General features: G+C 44.6%; 2 long non-coding RNA genes across 2 annotated transcripts in view; both read right to left on the reverse strand.

Moving 5' to 3' along the window:
• Positions 1–2,088, reverse strand: part of LOC135821917 (uncharacterized) — a 5,969-nt gene extending 3,881 nt beyond the window's left edge. The window contains exon 1 of the long non-coding RNA XR_010554413.1: positions 1,911–2,088. This is a non-coding gene — a long non-coding RNA (uncharacterized LOC135821917). The remainder of the gene's footprint in view (positions 1–1,910) is intronic.
• A 2,459-nt stretch (positions 2,089–4,547) lies between these two features.
• LOC135821013 (uncharacterized) overlaps positions 4,548–15,230 on the reverse strand; it is a 16,737-nt gene continuing 6,054 nt past the window's right edge. The window contains exon 3 of the long non-coding RNA XR_010554277.1: positions 4,548–5,888. This is a non-coding gene — a long non-coding RNA (uncharacterized LOC135821013). The remainder of the gene's footprint in view (positions 5,889–15,230) is intronic.

Here is a 15,230-nt window from a genome sequence, read left to right on the forward strand (position 1 = left end):
CTGCGCTGCTTTGTTGTTGACACGTGCACCTTTTTGTGCTGAGTACACCACCTTTTTGTGCTGACGAGGGCACCAATTTCTGATATCATGTTTTCCTTTTGCCATGTCGTCGTCAGTTGTCCGACGTTCGTTGTCAGTTGTCCGACGGTCGTCGTGAGTTGTCAGACGTTCGTTGTCAGAGTCAGTTGTCCGACGTTCGTCGTCAGTTGTTAGACATTCGTTGTCAGAGTCAGACGTTCGTTGTCAGTCGTTCGTTGTCAGTGTTAGTTCTCCATTATGAGTTCTTCCGTCGCCGCTTGAAGTAAACTATGAAAAGCTCTCTCTCTAGCTCTAGAGAAAAACCACTGACTAGTTCGTTTCGAGGTGTGGCGTGGCGAGGATATAAGAGGCAGTTCGTTCTCAACCTTCCGAGACGACACTTGGGTCGACACGAAAATACCCTGCGTTTTGACGTATGATACATGCATGCAATTGGGTAGGGCCGGGTCAGAGGGCAGGATTTCTTAATCCAGCACCCTCGTTAATCCAGCAGAAAACGCCGTAGCAAAAGGTGCCGGATTAGAGAGGTACGACTGTAAATACTTTGTATTGCATGTCACAATGGTCCCCGTTGTCATGGGAACAGTCAACCATGAGTGCGTACGTGTAGGCTGTGTTTTGCTGTACAGCGGTCACTGCTCACTGAGACAGTGCTTGTGCTCAAAGCAGAATGTTAGGTGCCATAGCTACTGGATGCAGAACCACTTGCAGATCAGAGCGACATGAACTGAAAGTACCAGCTTGGGAGCCATCCCCGACCATACACCACCGCTTCCAGAGCGTCTACTTTAGACTCTGCGTGGCTGTAGCTGGAAGTGCAGGACAGTGACAGCAACCTTGTTCATGCGCATGGCTGCATAGCCGCCTGGGAGTACACACACGGACAATACTGGCTTCAATGCACCCTCGCGGCTGTACCATTCGGGCTTGCATCAGCCGGTATTGCCGTGTTCATGTACTCAAACTACGTACAGAACTGTTCCGTCCTTTGTGGACTCATCAGCGCAGCACAGAGAAATCAGGCTCAACCTGTTTGTGTGCATGGATGTAAGTACTTGCCAGCACACTATATTACCAAAGTACCATAACTACATGCAAGAGTACATAACCCCCAAGAGTGTACAACTGCCTGCACAACTTCTATACAGTGCTGCGACGGCAAAACTTCACATCACGTGACATGGTTTAAAAGGCTACACAGGCAAACAGTGCACAAACGCCCATAAGACAGTTGAACCCAGAGCAGGGTTGCATACAAACCTGTATCTATCATTCACGGGGTGCAAATAATGTGTGCAAGTTAGTCACGTGATATGAAGTTCTGCCGCCGCGGAGTCACAGACCCCATAGCTGGAGTTAAACATTCTTGGGGAGTATGTACCCTTGCAGCTACATGTAACCATGGCAACTACCCGTTTGCATCTTTCCCCTCAACCAATGAACATAATAATAAGTAGTCTGTTGTGGACATGGAAATCCAGTTGAATAACCGCTGGGCCAGCGTCCATACTCCTTAGTGCATACAGAACGTTGCATACACAGTGCACAATCATGTTGATCGTATGCGTACTCATGGCTGCATGGCCAGCCAGCACTGTGACATGACAGGGGCCGCTTGACCTCACACTGGATTTCCATGTCCACCATACACTAGTACATTTCTCACCACTATCTCCCAACTAGTACATGTACTGGGCTGCTTGGGTCAAGAGACATACTTATTGCGGATATCGGATCGTATTCAACACGATAGCAGCGGTAAAGTCAGCTACATCGTGTACCCAGACAACAATGTACAAGCACATAGATGCCAGAGTGCACTGATGTAAAAATATAATATTTTTTCATTTCACTAACACCGACCTACTTACTTGCTACGCCATCCGCATCGCTCGTGGCTTTCTCTGCCGTGCCACTGAGTGACTCCTGAACGAACAGCAATGACTCCGGATGAGGGTCTGCACGCCGCAGTCGGCTAATAGATAGCGTGAGAATAGTACGTCTTGCACTTGTCCATATTCTGTCGCTCGCCAGCTTTGTGTCCGTTTCGATGTTGGTGACAGTTTGCAAAAAAATGATAATAATAACGAAGGCATGGTATGCAAACGCACTCATATCCAGTCTGCACTGCAGGTCGGTCGGTGTACGGATAGCCACAGAAGTCACAAACGATGTGACACGATGGACAGGTCCGAAGACCGAACTTTCGACGTTATGTCAGCTGCAGAGGCCACTGCTAGCCATGCCAGTTCGCTTGGTGGCTGCTGGACTTCTTGACCCAAGTAGTTGAACTCCATCTTCCAAAGACATACTGTGTTGACCTGCTACGTGTAACGACGTTGCCGTTTCAACTTTCAAGCTCGTTGCAAGCGTCTTGACTTCGTTGCTATACTTGTAGTACAGGTAACATAACTACATGTACTAACTTTACATAGCCGGTCTAGCGACTAGCGTACCTTTGTTCACGACATGCTGACGCTTCGCTTGCATGTAAATTTTAGCTACCAGTAGCTCCTTCCAAACAAATATTTTTCCGCAGCCAAGTCCTGAATAGCGAACACCAACCGCTGACCGCTGACTCGGTCTACATAGCCTTCGCTACTACTGCTTGCAAGTACTTGTAGCATGGTACATACTAGTAGGTAAAAAGCAAATGCCAAAGGCGACAACTTCGACTCGTGACGTTGAAGAGAACCTGTTCCAGAACATGCAACACAGCAACAACAAACCGTTGTTTCTGCACCATACAGCGCTATAATGAGCATCATTCCTGAGGTTTCAAATTTGGACTTCACGGAGAATTTCAAAGTTTCGGAGAGAAAAGAGCAGAACGTGGCATTCCTGAGGATACTAAAAAAAAAAAACTGCGTAGTCTACTGATCTAACACTGCATGCACCATGTACAGTGCTGCCACTGCCAACGCCAGAGGCTAGGACAAATCCCACACTGACATGATATGGCTTGGAAAATGGAAATCATTAGCGCCTCATTAGGCCAAGCGTTTTTATTTATATGTTTCTCGTCACCCGATCGATAATCTAAAAATTAATCGTATGCGAGATCTAGAGGTGGAAACAAATGACCAAAAAATAAAAAAAATTTGACTAATAATAATAAGAAAAGGTGACAGCACCGACACAATCCACACACTCAAGTAAGCCAATTAATTATTAATTTTGGTAACCGAACGTTTTCGCTCCCTTCTCATCGTGGGTAAGTACAGGGAATAATGGAAAAATGTCAAAATACAGCAATTTATATAGCTACCGGTACAGCAAAAATCAAAGATCGAGAACCTCACGATATACGTGTGGGAAAAATTAAATTCAGCAGAACAGGTGAAACACAGGGTGAAGGTGAAGAAACGACTAAAACATAATGAAAACATCAGTGACGAGAAGCACTCCTGACACTTTCACGAGGATTAGCGCCAAACAACTGCAGCGACAAAACATTTTCCTTCTGAACACATAGTTCAGGGGACAACTTACGGATATATAACGCTTCCAAAACAGACAAATGTAATACAGATCTGCCACGGGCCAAAACTGAGAAACACATCATCTCTGTACAACTCACGACAACTACCACTAACGGACAGATGACTCTTGATAGCCGATTGCCGACTGTTGGAATGTCGCGTCTAATAATAATAAGTTTACTGTAGACCTAATCATGCTCTAAAATCGACCAATACACCGTGTAAAATAGCATCCAAAGTTAGTATAGCAACTAATTACTTCATGTAGCTAGCTGTTAGTACTCGTGGTAGGACTTTCTGTGCACGAGCAGCTACAATTATTTGTAGAGTGTGCAACAAAAAAAACACCGTACAGTCATACATACAGCGCTAGCGACCTCGCATCATGTGTCGAGCTAGCACAGCAGGCCAGGTTGTACAATCATGTGAATGACTGGTAACCACAGTGCAGCACAGGTTTCTCTTTTCTTTTTTTTTCCGGACTCGACCTGAATCATAATTACAATGCATATGCGCGCGGGTGAGGAGAATCATAGAAATAAAAACGTGTGGCCTTATAACATGTTACTGGCCCAATCTTCAACACATAGATCAAGAAAATACACATAGATCAAGAACATACACATAAATCAATGATACAACCTGTAGTTACGCCCCCACCTCTCTCTCTCTCTCTCTCTCTCTCTCTCTCTCTCTCTCTCTCTCTCTCTCTCTCTCTCTCTCTCTCTCTCTCTCTCTCTCTCGGCTCTCTCTCTCTCTCTCTCTCTCTCTCTCCTCTCTCTCTCTCTCTCTCTCTCTCTCTCTCTCTCTCTCTCTCTCTCTCGCCCGCGACAAGTCACCTTCAGAATACACAGCATAGACTGCTAGCACACGTTACCACACAAGTACAGCACAGTAAGTGATTGTTACCAAGGTAACCAGCGCTCCTGGACGCACGGCATATGAGTATTCAAGAGACCGAAATGTCACTGAATTAAAAATCATGATCTGCATCAATGGTGTAAAAAAAGTAGCCATACATAATTATTATAAATATAATGATTGACTTGAAAGGAGATCAAAGCATAACTAGGGAAAGGGCGGTCTACATAACAATGAGAAGTAAGTGAAAGACTGAGTGCAGCTGCGTACCACTGGAATTAATAGCAGAATGACATTCACGGTCTTGAGTGGTACCACAGTGTGCAGGATGCTAGGGTGCAGCAGCAGGCACATTAGTGCACGCTGCTATGGCTATTGCCAGTCCATACATCTATCATGTAGGGTGTGATGGAATAACCGTGCACTATGCAAACAGCATAATATTGATATGCACACCATTCACCAAAATGCAGTAATCAGAGTCACTCTGAGAAGGAAATTGATTAAAAAAGGGGAGTAATTCCACAATGTCATTCAACGATCTTCAGGAATGGGGCTATGAAACGATAATTCAAGACTTTCTAAATCGTAATATAATAGACGTACTGTTGCAGCACATACTACCTACGGGGCAGCAGTTTTTGTTTGTAAAAATTAATAATATTCTGAAAGCAAAAGGGGGTGGAGGGGGGTGGGGGGGGGGGGCAAGAATCACTTGACAAAATCAGAACATCTAGTAGATATGACACACAAGCACCTACATGTATCTAATGTAAGTAGAAGATGCAGAACTGTAAGGTGCACAGTGAATTGCACAGTGACGGCAAACAAAGCAAGCAGTCTTCATAATGACTGGCGGTATAGACAATGACAAACCAACTGACCAACAACAAACTGATTGTCCAAGGTGCTGGATGTGTTACTGATAGTCCATGATCCGGCACATGTAAGTACCACACACACCGTCTGCACTCAAATAAACCAGTGGACAAGTACCACACTGCTGACAATGCCACTGCTTTTGTCACACAACTCCGTGCTGATACGCATGATCACCACGCATAGCTGATAACTGTTAGCTGATTCCCAGACCGGGAACAACAGCAACATGGAGGCTAGCAAGAGCGCACCGGTCTTGAGCAGGATCTCCACGTTAGCCTAACCAGCGCAGTGCAGTACACAACTAGCAGGATCACCCTGTTAGCCTAACCACCGCAGTGCAGTACGCCACTACTACACTGTAGCAGCAACAGCACCATGCCAGACCAGTGGAGTGCACAGCTAGTCCTTGATTTCACCAACTTACTGATAATTTCGGTATACTCTATTGCAGTTCTCAAAGCTCCTCCAACTTGACGGTTTCAGTGTTCCAGCCTCTCTGATACATTACATGACAAAGCGATAGTCTGACTTGGCAGCAGTGCCACGCCAAGTTGGCAAGCGTCTTCCTGTCGGACCGGGTGCTCGGCAAAGTAGAGTACGTACCATTGATCCTGGTATTGGGTCCTGTTACCACAACAGACACATGGATAGAGAGACAGAAAGATGCACAGAGAGAGAGAGAGAGAGAGAGAGAGAGAGAGAGAGAGAGAGAGAGAGAGAGAGAGAGAGAGAGAGAGAGAGAGAGAGAGATAGAGAGAGAGAGACAGACAGAGAGACAGAATGCGTGAATACGTGACATGTATATCAACAAACTGACTATATTTTTGTATGCCAGTGATGACAGTGGGAGAAGATACCATACTAAGGACATGGTGCGTGATAAAAGTGGAAATTATTCCCGCAGCTATGCAGAAGACGTTACTTCAGTAACGTCTGGCGCTAGCCAGGGTCCACACAGCTTTAATTTGGTATTTATTTATTTGTTTGTTTGTTTGTGTCACGCCTTGCGCTATACCGTATCTGTCCCGTACCGTACCGTACCATCAAAGACAGCTGGCCACAAACAGCTGGCCACAATATTCAAATAGGGCTTTCAAATGCAAGATCATAACGTGAAGCAACTTGGAAGAATGAGTATGAATGCGAAGTGTATTGGGGAATGCATGTAGGACGATAGTGCGGGTTCGAATCCCAGGTTATGCATTGAAAAAAAGGAGAATTGAAAAAAATTATAACATCCATATGAATGGCTTCATTGCAAAACGCGCTAAACGCCAATCTCATGCATATGGCGTTTTTGGTGTCAATCGAATCAGTACGATCACTGCATCTGATGGCCAAAAAGAATTCTCCAAAACGAGACATATCCCACTGAAAATCAACGTTGAAGTTTACGTTCTACTGCAAAACGCGATAAACACCACCGATGTTTTTGAGCAAAGTGCGACATATCCTGTCGCGCGGGCCAGTGTGACCTGTGACAAGCCAGCGAGTGCTGGCGCAGCACGTGCAAACATCGCGAATAGACTGAGTCTGTGCAAAATGTCGATGTCAGAGTTCAAAGTACAGTGTTTTCGTGTTGTTGCTTTGTAGCAGCTACATCTACTTTATCATTTCGTTCTTTTCGTATCATTTTCTTCGTAGCTGTTGTTTTTCGCTTTCGAAACTGCAAAGGGCAGTATGCTAGAGGCGTCAGGGATGGACGACGCTGCTGCTGAGCTCCTTCAGAGTTCCGAACTCAGTGAAGTCGTTGCACTTGTATTTTCTAATCTCATAATATTGATTAGTCCGGCGAATATATCTGGTTTGGCCCAAACATATTGAAGAATCGCCTTGCTTCAGAAAATGGATGGCTCCTGATTTTCGAGAAAGCCTGTATTTGCATACATCACCCTACTCTTCTCATCTGCCAAGTTAGATTTTACCCAAACCCACCCAGTTGTTGATCACAGAAAATCGCTGTTCCTGAAAATTGGTCAAAACGGATTTATCTCGTTTTGCAATGAAGCCCTTCATATGCTTTTTTTGCCTAGGTCATCAAGGTGGTAGACGGTGTCGTATTACCCTCAACCGTACCTGTCCCGTACCGTATCGTGCCATCAAAGACGGCTGGCCACAAACAGCTGGCCACAATACTCAAATAGGGCTTTCAAATGCAAGATCATAATGTGAATCAACTTGGAAGAATTAGTATGTATGCGAAGTGTATCGGGGGATGCATGCAGGACGATACATGGATAGTGCGGGTTCGAATCCCAGGTTATGTCTTGAAAAAATAGAAATGAAAATTTTACAACATCCCTGCTTTTTTTGCCTAGGTCATCAAGGCAAAAAAAGCATAGCGTAGGGCCCTGAGCTTCCAAGCTCTCTCGTTCTAGCAATGAAACCGAGAAAGGTTGGCTTGATGAATGGAGTAGCTTGGCTCTATACACACCAACCCACAGTACACATGTGTTGTGTTGTACAGCATGCCATCCTGCAAACCCCTCAGCTGCATGGCCACCAATCGAGGACATCTGAGAGTTGTAATTGTTGTACTCCTCCTACGTGTGATTTTTGGCGTGCTGGGCCAAGCACAAGGAAGCCACCTGTCAAAAAAATGAAGAAAACGGTTGTTGTTTGATCCTTTCGTGTAATCTTTGTAGGTAGTCGAAGCAAGTTGCTGTTTGGAGCAGAAACGCTGAAATCGACTATTTTCTGCATGTACTCATGCATGTACTCATGTACTCAGGCATGCAGTCTCACTCGTATTTTAGCTCTTTTTCTGGAATGGATGCTGCTCCGCGCCCCTTGGTGAACATTTCCTGCGCTCGTGGAGCAGCTGAAAAGGACCACTGGTATGTCTAGTTCCTGGTTTGAAAGTGGAGAGTCGACTTTTGTGCCTTGAAAAAGGAGTAGAGAGTGATAAAGGTACGTCTGTAGCTTATTTTGAGTGCTCCTCGTACATTTTTAATCGTGATAGAAATTCTCAGACCAAAGTCAGCGTGAAGATGGCCGTACAGTTTTCTTGTGGATTTTTTACTTGTTTCGTCTCGTATCTATGTCAGTATCGTGATGGTGAAGTGGAGAGGGTGATTTTCTTCCTCTGGGCTTCGTTCGGCCGACTTTGCTTCGTCCTCGTTGAAAAGTGATGCTGAAAAAATGGTCGATTCGCAAAATGATGTTGATTTTTAATGTACGTGATGACATGCGATTGCTGGCTATGATCGTACTTGTACATGAATCACAACACGGCAGCAGCAGGATAGCAGTAGCGCAACCACAATCAATGTTTGGGTACGAGTACCTTTTCAAAAGACGACGGTGGTTCCACTACCTCTTCTTCAAGTTATTTGCTGTCGTAGGTGTGTAGGCCGAGAATCAGCCACTAGCTTTGGCTTAACTTGAAGGCTGGACGGGGTTTCATACTGCCTCCTTCAGCAGATCTGGAAAGACATACCCACGGCACGGGTACATATAGTGTATACCACACACATACATACACATACACACACACATACATACACACACACACACACATACACACACACACATACACACACACGCACAGACATACACACACACACAAATGCACATACGCATACACACACACGCACACACCATGCATACATACACACACACACACATTAGTTGCTTGTGAGATACATGCTGACAAGAGGCAAGAAGGTCAGCTAACGGGATCTTCTAGCTATCCACATTGACATCAAGTCATTCCTTATCTATCTCATCCAGAAAGTGTTGGATAAATCCCCTCTTCCATACCAGCTGGTCCGTTTCCTCCAACGGCTTACTCTGGCCATGATCTGTGGAGATCACACGGCATCTGCTTGCACCCGGTTGAACCATGTCCTTGAGCTGTTTGTGGATGTCCATGTCATACATGCAGCAGTCAATCACTGTGATGATATCCCCCTCCCCCCCCCCCCCACACACAAACTCATTTGTCGATTTTCGTGTTTTTTTTTGTCAGTTGTAAATGCGGTCGATTGTTACTAACGTAGGGTTCATAAACACACTTCTCTGGGGTGTTAACTTTTAAAGAAGAAGTTCTGTTTTCTCTGTTCTAAGTTGTTCTCTAGCATTCATGGCCTGTGGAAATGATATTCTTATGGGGGATACTTATGCATTTTATTGTACTTATGGGGCTTCGACGGTACGGAAATTGCCTTTTCCTACTGTGGCCATAAGTACAACAAAATGCATAAGTATCCCCCATAGCAACGAGAGAGCTTGGAAGCTCAGAGCCCTACGCTATGCTTTTTTGCCTTGATGACCTAGACAAAAAAAGCATAGGGATGTTATAAATCTACTTTTTGTTTTTAGACATAACCTGGGATTCGAACCCGCACTATCGACCTGCATGCATCCCCCGATACACTTCGCATACATACTAATTTTTCCAAGTTGCTTCACGTTATGATCTTGTATTTGAAAGCCCTATTTGAATATGCATTGTGGCCAGCCGTTATTGATTGTACGGTACGGGATAGGTACGGGACAGGTACGGGACAGGTACGAGACAGGTTCGGTCGAGGGTAATACGACACCGTTTACCACCTTGATGACCTAGGCAAAAAAAAGCATAGGGATGTTATAATTTTTTTGAGTCTCCTATTTCTTTTTCAAGGCAAAACCTGGGATTCAAACCCGCACTATCGTCCTACATGCATTCCCCGATTCACTTCGCATTCATACTCATTCTTCCAAGTTGCTTCACGTTATGATCTTGCACTTGAAAGCCCCATTTGAATATTGTGGCCAGCTGTCTTTGATGGTACGGTATGGTACGGGACAGATACGGGATAGCGCCAGGCGTGACACAAACACACAAACACCAAATTAAAGCTGTGTGGACCCTGGCTAGCGCCAGACGTTACTGAAGTAACGTCTTCTGCATAGCTACGGGAATTAAATTTCCACATTGCATGCATGCAAGAGAACAACTTAGAACAGAGAAAACAGCACTTCTTCTGCAAAAGTCAATCTAATACTTGAAGCAAGGTTTACATATCTGTACCGTATTGTATGGGACATGCCCCGACTCGTGACAGCAACCTTGTTCATGCTGCATAGCCGCCTGGGAGTACACACACGGGCAATACTGGCTTCAATGCACCCTCGCGGCTGTACCATTCGGGCTTGCATCAGCCGGTATTGCCGAGTGCATGTACTCAAACTACGTACAGAACTGTTTCGTCCTTTGTGGACTCATCAGCGCAGCACAGAGAAATCAGGCTCAACCTGTTTGTGTGCATGTATGTAAGTACTTGCAAGCACACTATATTACCAAAGTACCATAACTACATGCAAGAGTACATAACCCCAAGAGTGTACAACTGCCTGCACAACTTCTATACAGTGCTGCGACGGCAAAACTTCACATCACGTGACATGGTTCAAAAGGCTACACTGGCAAACAGTGCACAAATGACCATAAGAGAGTTGAACCCAGAGCAGGGTTGCGTACAAACCTGTATCTATCATGCACGGTGTGCAAACAATGTGTGCAAGTTTGTCACGTGATATGAAGTTCTGCCGCCGCGGAGTCGCAGACCCCATAGCTGGAGTTAAACATTCTTGGGGAGTATGTACCCTTGCAGCTACATGTAACCATGGCAACTACCCGTTTGCATCTTTCCCCTAAACCAATGAACATAATAATAATTAGTCTGTTGTGGACATGGAAATCCAGTTGAATGACCGCTGGGCCAGCGTCCATACTCCTTAGTGCATACAGAACGTTGCATACACAGTGCACAATCATGTTGATCGTATGCGTACTCATGGCTGCATGGCCAGCCAGCACCGTGACAGGGGCCGCTTGACCTCACACTGGATTTCCATGTCCACCATACACTAGTACATATTTCTCACCACTATCTCCCAACTAGTACATGTACTGGGCTGCTAGTGAGTCAAGAGACATACTCTTATTGCGGATATCGGATCGTATTCAACACCATAGCAGCGGCAAAGTCAGCTACATCGTGTACCCAGACAACAATGTACAAGCACATAGATGCCAGAGTGCACTGATGTAAAAATATAATATTAATTTTTTCATTTCACTAACACCGACCTACTTACTTGCTACGCCATCCGCATCGCTCGTGGCTTTCTCTGCCGTGCCACTGAGTGACTCCTGAACGAACAGGAATGATTCCGGACGAGGGTCTGCACGCCGCAGTCGGCTAATAGATAGCGTGAGAATAGTGCGTCTTGCACTTGTCCATATTCTGTCGCTCGCCAGCTTTGTGTCCGTCTCGATATTGGTGACAGTTTACAAAAAAATAATAATAATAACGAAGGCATGGTATGCAAACGCACTCATATCCAGTCTGCACTGCAGGTCGGTGGGTGTACCTGGTGTACGGATAGCCACTTAATGATGTGACACGATGGACAGGTCCGAAGACCGAACTAATGTTACTTTCGACGTTATGTCAGAGGCCACTGCTAGCCATGCCAGTTCGCTTGGTGGCTGCTGGACTTCTTGACCGAAGTTGAACTCCGTCTTCCAAAGACATACTGTGTTGACCTGCTACGTGTAACGACGTTGCCGTTTCAAGCTCGTTGCAAGCGTCTTGACTTCGCTGCTATACTTGTAGTACAGGTAACATAACTACTAACTTTACATAGCCGGTCTAGCGACTATCGTACCTTTGTTCACGACATGCTGACGCTTCGCTTGCATGTAAATTTTAGCTACCAGTAGCTCCTTCCAACCAAATCTTTTTCCGCAGCCAAGTCCTGAATAGCGAACACCAACCGCTGACCGCTGACTCGGTCTACATAGCCTTCGCTACTACTGCTTGCAAGTACTTGTAGGCTGGTACATACTAGTAGGTAAAAAGCAAATGCCAAAGGCGACAACTTCGACTCGTGGCGTTGAAGAGAACCTGTTCCAGAACATGCAACACAGCAACAACAAACCGTTGTTTCTGCACCATACAGCGCTATAGTGAGCATCATTCCTGAGCTTTCAAATTTGGACTTCACGGAGAATTTCAAAGTTTCGGAGAGAAAAGAGCAGAACGAGGCATTCCTGGGGATACTAAAAAAAAACTGCGTAGTCTACTGATGTAACACTGCATGCACTATATACAGTGCTGCCACTGCCAACGCCAGAGGCGCTAGGACAAATCCCACACTGACATGATATGGCTTGGAAAATGGAAATCATTAGCGCCTCATTAGGCCACCCTTTCTTTTTTCGTTGTTTAACGTCCGCGCCCGCGTACCTTTTTGCCTCCAACCGGAAAAAAAAACAAGAAAGTAGTAGTACCAATAATATGCGAAGTTCTAAATACATGATTGTGTAGTTTCACAGTGTGCCGATCATGACCTTAGACTTATAATCTTGCCTCCCGGGCATGCCTTTGTCTTGTGTTCTTTTTCTTTTTTTGTTGGCTTTTAAATATCGTACGGTGTGTGTCCTAGTAAAAATCCAGATGAATGAATTCATGACATGCTAACTCCATGCTATGTACCTGTTTTGTTGGATTCATCAGGCATGTGCTCCAATGTACCATCAAAGAGTGTTGTTCTATGCCTGCAAGTGCCGTTAGACCCAGAAATATTTGTATATATCACATGCTTTACTGGTCAAAATGTTTGATTGGGGTTTCCAGTTTTTGGAATGGGCTTTTGTTTTTTTTCCGCCCTCCCGCGTACCTTTTCGCGAAAAAAAGGACGTTAAACAATGAATTAACAAAGGGTGGCCTTATGCCACACATTTTTATTTCTATGTTTCTCGTCACCCGATCGATAATCTAAAAATTAATCGTATGCGAGATCTAGAGGTGAAAACAAATGACCAAAAAATAAAAAAGTTGACTAGTAATAATAAGAAAAGGTGACAGCACCGACACAATCCACACACTCAAGTAAGCCAATTAATTATTGATTTTGGTAACCGAACGTTTTCGCTCCCTTCTCATCGTGGGTAAGTACAGGGAATAATGGAAAAATGTCAAAATAACGCAATTTATATAGCTACCGGTACAGCAAAAATCAAAGATCGAGAACCTCACGATATACGTGTGGGAAAAATTAAATTCAGCAGAACAGGTGAAACACAGGGTGAAGGTGAAGAAACGACTAAAACATAATGAAAACATCCGTGACGAGAAGCACTCCTGACACTTTCACGAGGATTAGCGCTAAACAACTGCAGCGACAAAACATTTTCCTTCTGAACACATAGTTCAGGGGACAACTTACGGATATATAACGCTTGCAAAACAGACAAATGTAATACAGATCTGCCACGGACCAAAACTGAGAAAACACATCATCTCTGTACAACTCACGACAACTATCACTAACGGACAGATGACTCTTGATAGCCGATTGCTGACTGTTGGAATGTCGCGTCTAATAATAATAAGTTTACTGTAGACCTAATCATGCTCCAAAATCGACCAATACACCGTGTAAAATAGCATCTAAAGTTAGTATATGTGGAAGAGAAAAGGACATATGGATACGAGTTAAGAGTAACTCTCCATCACTGTAACATGATACTATATACAGTCAGAAAGTGCAATAACTAGGCACAAAACTTTTATTTATGGCTCAATATCCGAGTTTCAAAAAGTTAGTATAGCAACTAATTACTTCATGTAGCTAGCTGTTAGTACTCGTGGTAGGACTTTCTGTGCACGAGCAGGTACACTACAGTGTGCAACAAAAAAAAAACACCGTACAGTCATCGCGGCGCTAGCGACCTCGCATCATGTGTCGAGCTAGCACAGCAGGCCAGGTTGCACAATCATGTGAATGACTGGTAACCACAGTGCAGCACAGGTTTCTCTTTTCTTTTTTTTCCGGACTCGACCTGAATCAATGCATATGCGCGCGGGTGAGGTGAATCATAGAAATAAAAATGTGTGGCCTTATAACATTTTACTGGCCCAATCCTCAACACATAGATCAATGATATACACATAGATCAAGAACATACACATAAATCAATTATACAACCTGTAGTTACGCCCCGCCTCTCTCTCTCTCTCTCTCTCTCTCTCTCTCTCGCCCGCGACAAGTCAACTTCAGAATACACAGCATAGACTGCTAGCACACGTTACCACACAAGTACAGCACAGTAAGTGATTGTTGCCAAGGTATCCAGCACTCCTGGGCGCACAGCATACCGCTACGAGTATTCAAGAGACTGAAATGTCACTGAATTAAAAATCATGATCTGCATCAACGGTGTAAAAAAGTAGCCATACATAATTATTATAATGATTGACTTGAAAGGAGATAAAAGCATAACTAGGGAAAGGGCGGTCTACATAACAATGAGAAGTAAGTGAAAGACTGAGTGCAGCTGCATACCACTGGAATATGACAAAGACAACGGTGGATCAACAGCACGATGTCATTTCCACGTGTGTGTACATACTGGTTTATTAATAGCAGAATGACATTCACGGTCTTGAGTGCTACCACAGTGTGCAGGATGCTAGGGTGCAGCAGCAGCAGGCACATTAGTGCACGCTGCTACGCCTATTCACAGTCCATACATCTATCATGTAGAGTGTGATGGAATAACTGTGCACTATGCAAACAGCATAACATTGATATGCACACCATTCACCAAAATGCAGTAATCAGAGTAGAAGGAAAATGCTTAAAAAAGGGGAGTAATTCCACAATGTCAACGATCTTCAGGAACGGGGCTATGAAACGATAATTCAAGACTTTCCAAATCGTAATATAATAGACGTACTGTTGCAGCACATACTACCTACGGCACAACAGTTTTATTTTGTAAGAATTAATAATATTCTGAAAGCAAAAGGGGGTGGGGGGGCGGGGAAAGAATCACTTGCCAAAATCAGAACATCTAGTAGATATGACACACAAGTACCACGCATAGCTGATAACTGTTAGCTGATTCCAAGACCGGGAACAACAGCAACATGGAGGCTAGCAAGAGCGCCCCGGTCTTGAGCAGGA

The sequence above is a fragment of the Sycon ciliatum genome, chromosome 7 (assembly GCF_964019385.1).
Source record: "Sycon ciliatum chromosome 7, ocSycCili1.1, whole genome shotgun sequence".
In the NCBI taxonomy this organism is placed as follows: domain Eukaryota; kingdom Metazoa; phylum Porifera; class Calcarea; order Leucosolenida; family Sycettidae; genus Sycon; species Sycon ciliatum.